General features: G+C 43.8%; 1 long non-coding RNA gene across 1 annotated transcript in view; it reads left to right on the top strand.

The window, feature by feature from the left end:
* The window catches only part of LOC125614283, a 126,036-nt gene that overhangs the window by 43,716 nt on the left and 67,310 nt on the right, over nucleotides 1-15,010 (top strand). Inside the window, exons 3-5 of the long non-coding RNA XR_007344888.1 lie at nucleotides 1,240-1,431; nucleotides 5,144-5,209; nucleotides 12,027-12,094. This is a non-coding gene — a long non-coding RNA (uncharacterized LOC125614283). The remainder of the gene's footprint in view (nucleotides 1-1,239; nucleotides 1,432-5,143; nucleotides 5,210-12,026; nucleotides 12,095-15,010) is intronic.

A 15,010-nucleotide genomic window follows, 5' to 3' on the forward strand; every position in this document is an offset into this window, starting at 1 on the left:
AGGTCTAGGTTTGGGCTCGCGGCAGTGGAAGAGCCAGCTCCCCGGGCCAGGAGGCGGGGAAGGGCCAGTCGCAGCCGCCTCTTGGAAAATCCTTGCTGCGCTGTGACCGGCTTGCACACTCGGCAGCCGCCTCCGCCTCACGCACCCTCCAATAACGAAAAGTATTTAGAAATAGCCTTTTACTGCAACTTTTTTCCTGATAATCTTTCTTCTTCTGAACTTTCTTTTTCTTTCTGACTAGAGTTCCTGGGCTTCCATCAACACATGCCCTAACTATTCTTGGTTTCACTGGGGTGCCTCCTTCCCTTAGTGATTTACTTCTCACCCCTTCCATATTTTCATCATAAAGACAATACAATACACTGAGACAAAACAAGACACAAACATACTGTATCAATCTTTTCCATTTTCTCGAAATGGCCATTTTTCCTCTCGCCCTATCTGCCTAGGGACGAGCAGATTGCTCCCGTCCTATCTATGGACGGGCAGCTTTTCTTCGTCACTTACCCCCGAGTGTCCCAGGGCTCCCCGTACGGGCCACCATCTGCCGCAGTCCTGCTGGCTGCAGCAAAATAATCAGGGGGGTGACGAGCAACTTGTGTACGTTGATACAGCAGGAGTAGGAGCCGTTTATTGCAGGACAGGAGCAGTATTTATACATTCCACACAGCTTATCTAATTAACATAAACTAGATACAGCAGTCAACCAATAAGGAATCTCCACACTTAATGGCTCGCTTTTGTTACTTCTCAAACCACTCCCTCTGGCATTTTGCCAGGCACCATCCAGACTTGTTTACGAACTCTAACATTCCCCTGGCTAAATGCCAGGTGTTATTTTGACTTGTTTACAGACTCTAACACCATCTAGGCACTAAATTTGGGAATACTAAGGTGAGATACTTACAAAATGGTGTCCTTTTCAGGCTTTCCATAGGGAATGTTGATATCTAAGGGAAAACACCAAAACAAATAGATGTACCTGGAAAACCATTGCTATATCATCTCCTTATGTCAATCCAAATGTCTTGTTCGTAGCATCCCAGTTTTCTCGGCTCACCTATTGATATTATATGGATCAGGTGACTGTGCATAAAGTCCTAGTGCTTTCATGGGGAAAATAGACTTAATGCTTCAAGGTGGGATGAGTCCCTGGATTTTCCCTTTTATTGCTGTGCTGTTGTTTTTCTTCTGTCCTCATCTAACCAATTCCTAACCAGTGGCCTCATCCTGCTTAAGGACTGAAGAGCGGCAGCACTTAAAAGGAGTAGAGAGAAGCAAGACCCTAATTGGAGGCAAATCAAGTGAGAAGACAGAGAGATTGATGTCCTGGCTCACCTCTAAGGGATCTCAGCAGTTCGCTATCCATTAATTGCCCCATGTTCGGGGTTCTTGGGTCAAGAAGAGGGCCCAGTGGCCTCAGAGAAGCAGGTAACCTTAGCAAGGGCCTTTGCTTTTGCAGCTCTATTTAGAACAGTGGTTGTATTCTCTACTGAAACACTCACTCATCCTCTCACAGATGAATGCACACATATGTGTATATACACACACTTACTTACCTTCTTATGTATGTCATATTTCCCTGTTCGTCCCTATTCATCCAGCCCTTTTCCTTCCCATCTTCCTAACCCATCTCTCCAAGATCTACCATAATTCTGGCATGTCTGCCAAGGGTAGGAACAAGATTCATACTCCTGAGCACACAGCCCTTCCTTATGGATGCCTGATTTCTATTTCTGGAGAACATCTGGTATAGATATGTGCTTTGTTAGCTCCTACCTGAGGATGTGTTCCCTGGTTGGTGCTTTCCCAAGGCAAGTCTAAAGGCCCAGCCCTGTATTCCTTTTCTCCTTTTCTCTCAGACAGGCTGAAAAGTACTCTCTGTCCCCTCTTCATTTCATACTCTTGTCTTTTCAGAATGTTGCCAAGCGATCTTAATGTATAGAGCCTTCTGAGCCAGACCAACCTTATTTGACAAGCCCCAGGGCAGAGTTTAGATCTATAGGTCCCAGCCCAAAGTTGTGAGTATGGTGGTCTCTATGTACATTCCTTTTTTTTAAATATCTTTATTTATTTATTTTATATGGTGCTGAGGATTGAACCCAGTACCTCACAAGTGAGAGGCAAGTGCTCTACCACTGAGCTACAGCCCCAGCCCCTCTATGTGCATTCTTTGATCTAGAGCTGCACTGTGGGATAGCCATACTCAAAGATCATAAACTCTGCCCCTTGCCCCCACCCTGAGTATGTGAACCAGGTGTCTTTCCTAAGGAGAAGAACTGGGTCACACACTCAGTAGCCATAACCACATGCACAAAACAGATTTGGGTCCCCAGATTCCAGAAAATGATGTGCCTTTGGAATTATGTGTCCCTAGTTGGTATTGTTGCCACCCCCTGCCATATTTGAAAAGATGTGTGGAATGATTAAGATGTGTAACCCAGATTGTCTTTGACCTGAATTAGATTAAAGCAGAGGAAACTTGAACTGTAATACACCTGCTCTACTCTTGTTTTTTTAAGTCTTATACTCTATAATCATAACAATAGTTTCCATCTTTTCTATAAGAGGATGCCCCTGATGAGGTGGACATTCTTGCTTCCCCTTTACTTGGCTAGACCTGCTTCTATTAGATGCAAAATTGAGTCCCAGGTTTCCCAAGATACTGAGACTCCAGAGCACAGCCCTGCTGGCTGACTTCTATTTTATACCAAGGACAGGGATCAAGGAGCCAAATGCCCTGTAGTAGCCTTGTTTCTCATTGCCAAACATGGCAGCCACCTAGACCTGTCACCCCACCTCCTCCAGAGCCTGGCAAGCCCAACTGCTGAGAACTCTTTGGTGGGTCACTGTGGCTTCATGGCTTTCATGGTGACTCTGAAGTTACTCAGTGAGTTGGTTGGGGCCAGTCCCAGAATTCCCTGCATACATCAAACCTACCCTTTCTCATATCAGAAAACTTTTCTTCTGGAAACAAAGTTCTGGAAACTGTGCTCATAAAGTTTCCACTTGATGGCACTATTGCTTCAAAAATGCCAACCACCCTGGCTTTCTGCTCTTCTCACTCCACCCTTTGCAGATGAAAAAAAGATAAAGGCAGGCCCAAAAGCCATCCAAGCCCTAGAATTGCCTCTTAAGTTGTTGGGGTACTGGAAGAGGTAGTGTCCTTTCCTCTCAGACACTCTGAGGGAAGCAAAAATGTCTATGAAGAAATTTCTGAAGGAATAAGTGCATCTATATATAAATCACTACATCATCTCCTTGGGGGTTTGGGGAGGGTACTAGGGATTGAACCCAGGGAAACTTGACCACTGAGCCACATCCCCAGCCCTATTTTGTATTTTATTTAGAGACAGGGTCTCACTGAGTTGCTTGGTGCCTCGTGGTTGATGAGGCTGGCTTTGAACCAGCGATCCTCCTGTCTCTGGGATTACAGGCATATGCCACCATACCTAGCCTCCTTGGGGATTTAAATCCAAATATGTTAAGAGCCATTTTGCGGGGTACAATTGCAGTTATTTCAAGGGTTTGATAGGGTCATCTTGGGTCCAATGGTTGCTTGAGGTAGGATGAAAAAACCTGAACTTTCCCTTCATTTTTCCCTCAAAGCCTCTCTTCTGCCCATTCTAGGAAGCTCTATGTGCAACCTATTGTGTTCTCCACTTACACACCCCAGTGTTTGGTCCTTCATACATGAATGCATACACAAATGTATACATACACACTTACCTTCGTGTGTGTGTGTGTGTGTGTGTGTGTGTATGCATATTCTCATTTCTTTTCTCCTACAACCACTTTAGAGATGCCACTATGGATAGAGATTGCTCCCAATGAAAGTGATAGCCCATAACATTGTAGTGTTACTGTTCTCATGTTGTCTCTTTGTCTCCCAGCCCTCCTGCATATTATGAGACCAGATATAATTTTCCATAAACAAATATAGAGGTATGTCTACTTTTGCCCTTCTCTTTGATCCCACAAAGCTCACAAATAGAATGTTATATTTCAGTGTTTTCATAAAATAATTGTCTCCTGGCTGTTACATATCTGTGCAGCATCCTACTGATCCTTTCCATTTCCCCTCCAACAACTGCACAAGGTGCCCATGTCTTTTCCTGGGGTTGGGAACATTGTGTATTTATGGTGTCCCAATTCTCTGGACATTAAATTTCTCTTTTTCTTCTCTCTCTAATTTTTTGTGTTCAGATAAGGTCTCACTAGCTTGCTGAGGCTGGCTTTGAACTTGTGATCCTCCTGCCTCAACCTGTTGAGTTGCTGGAATTACAAGTGTGCACCATCACATGCAACTTTCCCTCCTCTTTTTTTTTAGAAATACAACTAGTTATGAGGTTGTGTACAAAGTGTGTGTGCAATGGGCATAGTGTCCTTGTCCAACTAGAAATGAGTGGCCTGGCAGAATGAGACATAGCCAATCCTTGCATGTTCACCCTTACATAGAAAGTCAGGGGCTGGGGATGTGGCTCAAGCGGTAGCGCGCTCGCCTGGCATGCATGCGGCCGGGGTTTGATCCTCAGCACCACATACAAACAAAGATGTTGTGTCCGCTGAAAACTAAAAAAAATAAATAAATATTTAAATTCTCTCTTTAAAAAAAAAAAAAGTCAGTACAGCAGATCTCTGTGCACCCAGAATGGAGGTATCTGGTTTCCTTCATCTACACATGAGCCAGATGAGTTGCTGGTCAGTCAGAGGGCTGGTTCTCCATTTTAGGGTGGTGGAGGAAACAGGCTTGTGATAATATTCTTATAGCTAGTCAACTGTAATCAAATAAATACAGAGATGAGGAGTGAAGCTCTCTAAGGATATACCCAAGGAGATGGCTTTGGTTCTCAACAGAAATGAGATCATAGGACAGTGTATCATCTGGCTCTACAAAGTACTATTTTATTTGTGCTGCATCTTTTTTAAAAACAACCCCAAGTTGCATCCATACAAATTCCCAAAGTTGACTAGATTTGATTTCTTGCTATGCTTTCCTCAGAAATCACAATTGACCCCAAAACCAACATGGTAGCCTGAAAACACTCTCTAGGTTGGCTGGATGGGATGTACCATGCCACCTTTTGATCATCACTTTAGTGGTCCCAAATGAAGTGAAGGACATTCTAGTGTCTTGTTGCAGGTTGAATAGCACACAGAGAGAAAGGGCCACTGTGATCCTGGATCATCGCTGGGTGCTGGTATTATGGTGAGTTATCTTTGTTCTCTTCCTTCTGCTTTAAAAAATTGTCAATTTTATCCTACAAAAACTGTAATTATTATGGTATGTCAGTGCTCCTTGGCAAGGAGACACTGCCAGGGTAGGTAGATTTCTGGCATAGGGGCAATAGTATTGTCTTCCAGAATTTTCAGCCATGATTAATTTAAAAAGACCCTTGAGTGAGGTCCCTGTGGTGAGACCCAAAGTAGGAGACACATGGATGATTATCCAGGGAATGCGTGTCCACCTAAAGGGATTGGAATCAGTCCCTGAAACTTAAGACGTGTTCTACAGTGTAGTGGGGAGAGGAAAAGGTCCAGTGGGGCCATGTACTACTGAAAGAACACTTGAGCTCCCTACATGAACCTGGGAAAGAGAAGACTGGGCCCCGCATGCCCAAGAAACAAAGAACAGGCATCCCAGGAGGAGAGCCAGATCTTTTGGGCCTTTGCCTTTCTGACATTGACTGTAGCTCCCTTCCCACTATGCCTATGCCATCTATCATATTGTGATCTCTGTTTGATACAGCTCTCTGTACTGTGGCCCTCCACCAGATCAGTTAGGATGGGGAGCTTGCTCTTGCTAGATTTTTACAAGTATGCTTTACTGAAGAGGGGAATATTCACTCACTTGTACAGCCTAAGGCCAATCTCTTCCATGGCCCTTAATCTATCTCTGATGTACCAGGGAACTTAGAGAAGTGTAGTGTTTTATTTATTTATTTATTTATTTATTTTTGTGGTGGGGGGAAGTACTGGGGACTGAACTCAGGGACACACGGCCCTTGAACCTCATCCCCAGCCCAATTTTGTATTTATTTAGAGACAGGGTCTTACTGAGTTGCTTAGTACCTCGCTATTGCTGAGGCTGGCTTTGAACTTGTGATTCTCCTGTCTCAGCCTCCCAAGCCACTGGGATTACAGGTGTGCACCACCACACCTGGCCGAGAAGTGTAATGTTTTGATGTATCACTTCATTTTAAAACAATAGAGTCCTCAGAAGCACAATACATCTTATATGTTTTCTACTATAGGCCTTCTGATGGAAGATGACTGATTGAACCTGGGTCAGATGCAAGGACCCATGACTCTAGTGTGCCCCCTGGCTTCTCTTCTGACTGGTCTTAAGTGTGGGACCAATAGTATTTGAAAACCAGGAGACAGCAATGGGAGAGGAGCCATGTGCTCCCATTTTCTTGGAATGGCAGTTTCTCATCTGCTTTTACACCATTCCTGATATCTCTGGCACTCTGCCCTTTGTTTCTGACAGCCTGAGACCTCATAGTCAAGCAGGCCTTGAGAATGCCCAATTCAGAAGGTTCCTTGGGAGACAGTTGGTAGCTTGGTTCTAACTTTGTACCCAGCATCAAGTTACTGAACTTACTATCAACAAAAACTCACTAGGGAAAATGCTTAAGATAAAAAATAAAAAGAGACATTTTATTTTATTTTTTTAACAGAAAACAGTTTGTAAATGGGGAGAGGCAGCCTTAGATAATAAAGCAAAGTGGCTAGCTTATATAGATGAAGTTCCACCTATATAATAACCAGGTACATACTCTAGTTGGCTTATGCACACAAAGGATGAAATTGTGCTAAATCCCGATTGGTTTGTTTTATGTAAATAGGTAAGTAACTAAACCCATTCCTGATTGGTTAACATTTACATATTACTATAAATGCAGATATAGTTCATTGGTCAGGTCCAGAGGCTATTTATCTTTGCAAGTGGTATGGGAACATGGCCAGGCAAAGGCCACATGTTTAGCTAATGGTCCTTGTAGAAATACAAAGTACTATGTGACTCCACAGTCAACAAATGGCTACCAGGCTCCATTTTGAACATTAGGCCCAGTTAGCTACTTGGGCTCATTCTTGGAGACTCATCTTTTCTTGAAGTTGGTACTATGGTCTCACCCAACCTCCAGTGGTACAGATAAAGCTGTGCTTGGATATGTTTAGGTTCATTCTTAGGGTGACTTGGTAGGGAGCCCTTTCTCCTCTGTGGCTGAGGTGCAGAATGGCATCCCTTGGAGTCTGACCCAGACTTTCTTTGAAGGGAATAAGAACAAGCAGACAAAACTTGAATTGTAATGCATATGCCTTATTCTTCTTCTTTTTTTTTTTTTAGAGAGAGAGAGAATTTTTTAATATTTATTTTTTAGTTTTCTGCAGACACAACATCTTTATTTATATGTGGTGCTGAGGATGGAACCTGGGCCGCACACATGCCAGGCGAGCGCGCTACCACTTGAGCCACATCCCCAGCCCTGCCTTATTCTTCTTTGTCTCAAACTAGTACTCAATAATCAGGAAGTTTTTATTTTCTCCACAATAGGCTACCCCTGACAGGGTGGCCACCCCTGCTTTTCTTTTCCTTGTCTGGATGTTGGACTGCAGGTTCCCTGCTGCTCTGATAACCCTAGGACAGGGCTAACACTGTTTAACCTTGCTCCTGCTGTAAGCCCAGGGATCAAGGAGTCAAATGCCCTGAAGTAGTTTTGTCTCATGGTTGTTAAACATGGCAGCCACCAAGGCCTGGCCTTTATCACTTCCTGAGCCTGATAGGCCTTGGTCACCCCGCAGTCCTTGGGGAGCAGGCCTACCTCTGTGGCTTCTATACTGACTCTGAGGTAAGTGGTGTAGAAGCAAGAGCCTGTCCCAGAATTCTCTGAATGCCCCAATCTACCTTTGCTTATATTAGAGGCTTTCCCCACTGAACATTTGAGGAGGAGGTGGAAGCAACATGCTAAAAGCTTCCATTTGATGGCAGTGTTGCTCTAGAAATGCCAGTCACCCTTGTTTTCACGCCTTTCCCTCTGCTCTTTGTAGCTGAAAAACATGCCAATGCAGATCCAAAAGAAAACCTAGTCTGAGAAATAGAGTTTACTCTGTTGCTAGGTAACAGTGTATACTTTCTTCTCAAGCTCTCCATGGGGAATATAAATCTGTATGGTAACACTAAAAGGAATAGATTTATTTCTTATGCATTGCTACCTCAGATTGTCTTGATTTTTAAGTCTGAATATTATGTTCACTATTCCTCAATTGTCTTGGCTGGCTTGTGGGTATCCTGTGGTCCAGTGTCTTGGGTAGTATTGTTACTTTCACAGGGACATTGACTCATAGCTTAAGATGGGATGAGTCTCTGAGTTTCCCTGCTTATTCTTGAGCCACTGCTTCTCTTCTTTCCTCATGGAGCCAAGCAAGGCCTAGTTAAGCATTCAAGAGCAACCCTGTGAAGGAGTAGACCATTGTAATGCAGCAGAAATGGATAAGGGACACATCAGGTAAGAAGACAGCAGGAATGAAGCCTTAGCTTAAGTATAGGCATCTGAGAAGGCCACTCTCATTGATATTTCCATGTTAAGAGTCCTTAGGACAGGAGGAAAACCTGGTGGCTCCATATAAGTAAGTGATATTATGGTCCAGCTAAACTTGGAGCAATTTGTGAAAATGCCCAAATGAGAAGGGTCCCTACAGGTGGTAGGTAGGTTTGATTCCACCTCTGTGTCCAGAATCAAGGACTTTCCTGTGGTCTGAATCAACCTCCATGCTAAAGAAATGTGGTTGGATGTGTTTAGGTGCATTCTTAAGTTAACTTAATGGACATTTGTGATCCAGTGGAGGAAACCTAAGACTACCATCTGTTAGAGTCTGTAAATAAGTCAAAATAACACCTGGCATTTTGCCAGGGGAATGTTAGAGTTCGTAAACAAGTCTGGATGGTGCCTGGCAAAATGCCAGAGGGAGTGGTTTGAGAAGTAACAAAAGCGAGCCATTAAGTGTGGAGATTCCTTATTGGTTGACTGATGTATCTAGTTTATGCTAATTAGATAAGCTGTGTGGAATGTATAAATACTGCTCCTGTCCTGCAATAAACGGCTCCCACTCCTGCTGTATCAACGTACACAAGTTATTCGTCACCCTCCGCTTATTTTGCCCAGCCAGCCGGGCTGCGGCAAGTTTGATTCATGAATGTTCCAGACAAACTATGCTAAGTCAGCAGTGGAAACCAAGTCCCATTCCTCAAGTTCACACATGCTTCCTTTCCCAGGAGGGCTGACTTGATCTTGCAGGTAGTTCAGGGTTGCTCTTGCCTCTGACTTAAATCATAGGGCAAATCAATGAAGCTCTCCTGGTCTTGATCCCCAGCAATAGGGAATACAGGTATACTCTATTTTGCACTCTATGTATGATCCTGATTAACTAGGTGGTTATTTAACACATGCAAACCAAATCCCAGTGTAATGTTTATTTTTAAAAAGCTTTTGAAATGGTGGATTCTTGCATAGAAACGTTTATTCCTTCTTAATCTTTCTGAAAATTCTGAGATAAAATATAAATGTGCTTCAGTAGATTAGATGCATTACCAGTGTTCAATTTAGTGGTACTGACCAGCATTGCTATTTAATGAATAGAAGAAAATATCAGAATGCATCTTATGTAGTATTATTTCATAAACTTATATATGTCTAGGTGCACACATGTGGATGAGAGTATTGAGTTAGGATGTAATGTGGCACATGGTCATAGTTTGAAAGTTCCTGAAACATGATAAGATTATTTAAATAAACCAAACATGCAGGAAAATGTTTAAGACATGAGTTGCATAGATGCTTTATTTTTCTAATTTAATGTTTTCTAAATTAGTTTTTTTGTTTGTTCATTTGCAGTGTTGGGGATTGAACCCTGGGCTTCACATAGGCTAGGCCAGAAATCTACTCCAGAGCTACATCCCTAACCCTTTCCAAACTTTTTCTTTTTTTTAACTGAGAAACACAGTTTTAAGTTGTGATTTCATACTAAGGCACCACACCTACACATATAACTGAAACAAAGTGAATGAAATAATATTCTTGCTATCTGCATTGCTCTCTGATTATCTATTTTGTTTTTTAAAATGCTGACCCATTAAACTAACTTCATTACCCACTAATGAGCTATGATTCTGTTCAAGTCTAAAATGCACTACTAGGAGAGAGAGGGGATGATTACACTTCTTTTTTTTTTATTGGTTGTTCAAAACATTACAAAGCTCATGACATATCATCTTTCATACATTTGATTCAAGTGAGTTATGAATTCCCATTTTTACCCAAAATACAAATTGCAGAATCACATCAGTTACACATTCACAATTTTTACATAATGCCATATTAGTGACTGTTGTATTTTGCCTCCTTTCCTATCCCCTACTATCTCCCCTCCCCTCCCCTCTCATCTTCCCTCTCTACCTCATCTGCTGTTGTTTAATTCTCTCCCTTGTCCCCCCCCCCTTTCCCCTCACAACCTCTTATATGTAATTTTGTGTAACATTGAGGGTCTNTTGATCATCACTTTAGTGGTCCCAAATGAAGTGAAGGACATTCTAGTGTCTTGTTGCAGGTTGAATAGCACACAGAGAGAAAGGGCCACTGTGATCCTGGATCATCGCTGGGTGCTGGTATTATGGTGAGTTATCTTTGTTCTCTTCCTTCTGCTTTAAAAAATTGTCAATTTTATCCTACAAAAACTGTAATTATTATGGTATGTCAGTGCTCCTTGGCAAGGAGACACTGCCAGGGTAGGTAGATTTCTGGCATAGGGGCAATAGTATTGTCTTCCAGAATTTTCAGCCATGATTAATTTAAAAAGACCCTTGAGTGAGGTCCCTGTGGTGAGACCCAAAGTAGGAGACACATGGATGATTATCCAGGGAAGAGGCTTGCAGCATGGAAGGCCAGATGAGAGATCTGGTAAATGCCATTTAGTTTTTAGCCAAGATGAACACTGATTGGCTTGCTTGCTTTATTTGTTTATTTATTTTTAGTGGAAAATGTTACAGGAAAAAGATATAGGAGAGGACATGGAGGGCATGTTGTCATTTGTGGTACAATATTGCCATCAAGAGGATCTTCTGTAGTAATCTTAGACTTACTTCCCTGAGGTAGCTTCCTGGGGAGCAATAGGATGGTGGCAAAAGTCAGGGTCCTGGATAGAACAGGGATCAGAACTTTATTTGATCATGACTCCTTTGAAGGGGCTCCCCTGTGAGTAGCATTAGCAGAAGACTCTGCCAAGGAGTCCAGTAATAGGGCTTTGGACATGTTGTCTCATGCTCATTCACAAGCTCCAGGGACATCTCCCTGAGTTACTGGACTCCAGCAGAGGCCTCTTCTTAGCATTCCAAGTTCCAATACTCAATTGCAGCCACCGTCTGGCCCATTGCCTTCAGAGAAATCTCTGTTCTTGGCCACATTCCCCCAGAGTCCCAGGAGCAGGAACAGGCAATAAGCAGGAACAGCTCTTGGTTTCCATTCACTCCAGCTTTCTAGGTCTCAGGCCAAAGCTTGTACAGTGAACTTAGAATCAAGAAAGGTCAAGACCTGACTTTGATCATTACACATTTACTGAATCCTATAAACACATACAAATATTATGTCTTGGGGCTGGGATTGTGGCTCAGCGGTCCAGCGCTCGCCTAGCACGTGCAAGGCCCTGGGTTCCATCCTCAGCACCACCTAAAAATAAATAAATAAAATAAAGATATTGTATCCAGTTACAAATAAAAAATAAATGTTAAAAAAATTAAAAAATTGTATCTTAATAAAAAAATCATAAAAAAGAGACACTTCTGGATTTTCAGTTCAGTGGTAGAGCATGTGTTTAACATGTACAAGGTCCTGAGTGTGATGACCAATACCTAAATAAATAAATGAAAATATAAATATGCTGTTTGGAATGATGTCACAAAGCCCCAAAATATGCCCACAACAAACTCAGTTTCCCTAATACTTTGGTGAATTATACAATGTCTCTTCCAGAGTAAACAGTACAGGAAGAGAAAGGAATCCACTGGGATATAGGTCATCTTCAGACGCTGACATTATGGGTGAGTGCTCCTTGATTTCTTCCTTTATTTTGCAAAAGGAGTCTATTTGATCATATGAAAAACATCAGTGGTTCAGTTCCCCTGAAGAAGGACAGATTGATAAAGTATGTGAATTCCATTAATGGGGACAATGGAATCTTATTCTGTACATTCCAATATATGTGCTAGAAAAGGCCCTTTAGTGAGGTCCAAATGGAGGGAATCAAATTTGGAGTCACATGGATGATAATCTAGGCAATGTGTGACTACCTAAGTTTATTGAGATCAGTCCCAAGAATGTGAGATCAGCATATTGTTGTGCAGGAGAGAATGTCAAAGAATTGGGCCTGGGTCCCCATGAGAATATCTACCACAGAGTGAACCTTTGCAGATTCACTGTGACAGACCAGGGAGGGGAATCACGTTGTTCCAATTGTTGCATTACTGCTGTTGAGTACAGCACCTCTCCCAACTCTACTTGTTCCTCTTTTCCTCCTTATTGATATTTACTCCAAGCTCCCTATACTCTGACCTTTCATCAAGCCAGTGAAAATGGGAGGACAATGTTGAATATGAACAGTGAGCTTGTGCTAAAGGATACGTGCACATGCCTATCAGATGAAACCAATATCTCCATGCCTTCTCACTATAGCTCTCTCACTCTACCTTAATTATTTTTATTTTTATTATAATTATTATGTTTATTTATTTATTTACTTATTTGATGGGAATATGTCCTGAAGTACTTTACCATTAAGCTACAGCCCCCGCCTTTTTGAAAATTTTAAATTTGGAGACAAGGTCTTAGTAACTTACCCACGTTAGCCATAAATTTTCAATCTTCCTGCCTAAGCCTTCACAGTACCTGAAATCAAAGGTGTCCCCAGCACACCCAGCCTTCACTCTCTTATGATATACAAAGTAATTTGAAAGAGCTGTAATATCTTGAGATATCATTCCCTTTCAAGAAACCAAAAAAAAAACCCCTTAAAATCACATGGACACAAGTATTTTACACTACATAAATTTTGATATAGGTTGTGGAATGATTGACTAATGGTCAAATATCAAAAAGAATACTGTTCTTGGTGTAGAACATGACTCTGACCCACATTAGTATGAAAATGACAGAGCAAAGGGAAAAGAAAAGCATGTGAGAACACTGTTTACATGCCCAATGGGACTATAGGATGACAAAGATGCTAAAGCAAATAGGACCAACTGAACAATGGAAGATTCCAGTCACAATGTATTTGGGTGGGCAGACTCTGGCTTATGCATAAATTATGTGCCCTTCCAAGAAGCAAGAGCCAGAAGGTGGAGCCAGGGAGGCTCAACCCTAACGCACTACCTGGGATTTCTGCGAGGAAAGCTTTTCCATCTATTCCCTGAGATAGGTAAAGAAAACAATGTCCAGGGACCAGGTCTTGCAGGCCTGAGACCTGGACTAAAGACAGGGAGGAGAAGGTGTCGGGTGGGGTTTTAGTTTAACAAGAAGACCTAAGATGACAGAGCCTACTGTATGTTGGAGTCAATGTTGGTGTCCCCTTGGACACTAGTTAGCATTTTGTACTCAGCGAAGGGTGGAGGGAGTGCAGTTGGCATTCGTGGAGCAACACTGCCATCAAGAGGAATTCATTTGTATTCCCGCCAGTATGGCGGGTGCCATCTTGACACTGGCGGGTGGGGAAAGGACACTCAGGACCGCAACTACAAGGGGAGCATATACTGGGCTAAGAGCAGGGGAAGAGAAGACCTCCCTGAGAGGTCCCTCCAGCTCTGGAGGCAAGGCAGAAGCCAGGAGGAAGGTGCCTTGTCGCCTCCAGGGGCTATGCAAGTGCCACAGGAGGCAGCCCACAGAGGCGGTCATTGATTGTGGCTTGCAGGTGCCACACAGGAGGTCCAGGCTCAGGAGTCCCAAGGCGGCTCCCTGTGTGAGGGATCCAGATTACTCCCTTCCTGAGGAGTCTAAGGGATCCCAGGGGTACTTGCCTGGTGACCAATGCAGGATGCCCCTTATCCGTTTCTGGCTTAGGAAGGGAACATGTGCTTTCAGGCAGTGGGGAGGGTAGATAGGGTCCTCAGACCAGCCGGGCAACCCCCACTCAAACCACAAACCCCAGGAATACTGACTGCCACCCAGGCTCCGGGCCATCCCCAGGGACCCCACTGGGCCATCCCCAGCGACCCAACCCCCTAAGCCCCCTCCCACCCCTTAAATCCCTGGGGCCTGGTGGCTTAGTGGATAAGGCTAGTGGCTCTGAGGTGAGTGCCTCTATCCCATGGGGTTGGAGAAAGTCTGCTGGGGTCTCAGTGGAGGTGTGTGGTACTGGTGGGGGGTTGGGAGAGGTAATGGCATTAGGGTGTCTCCCGGGATCTCCGACGGTCATGGAATTTGGGTGGGTTACCCTGAGCAGACAGGAAGGAAATGAGCACCCCAGGGTCAGGGAGCTGGCCTGCAGGCTGTCTCTCCCACCTCCCAACACCCTGGAATGCCCACCAGGGGCCAAGGATATTAGAGCGGCAAAGAGGTGTGGCAGGTGGTGTACCAAAGCAGAGAGGACAAAAGTGGGCAGCAATGATGGGGAGAGTGGTTATCCTCTGACCCTGGGTCTGCAAAGTGGAAAGGCAGGCAGGAAATGTCCAGACGAAACTCGGGCATCCCCGCCACCAGGGCTCCATTTGTGGCATACAGCATGAGTCTGGATGGGCTTCCTCGGGGGCCCACTGCAATGGGTGGTGGGCACTGTTTCCTTTCACCTGGGCGCCCCCCTTCGGGAGCTCAAGTGGACACCCCATGCACCAAGTCCCTCAGTTCTACAGGGACAGGCATGGTCATCTTGGACAGCGCCCCCCTTGTGTCATAGCAAGTTGTTGGCCACCCAGATGAGTTTCCTCCTGGCTGCCAAAATCTATGTGGGGGGTGGGGTGGGGGGA

This window comes from Marmota marmota, unplaced genomic scaffold (genome assembly GCF_001458135.2).
Source record: "Marmota marmota marmota unplaced genomic scaffold, marMar, whole genome shotgun sequence".
Classification (NCBI taxonomy): Eukaryota; Metazoa; Chordata; class Mammalia; order Rodentia; family Sciuridae; genus Marmota; species Marmota marmota.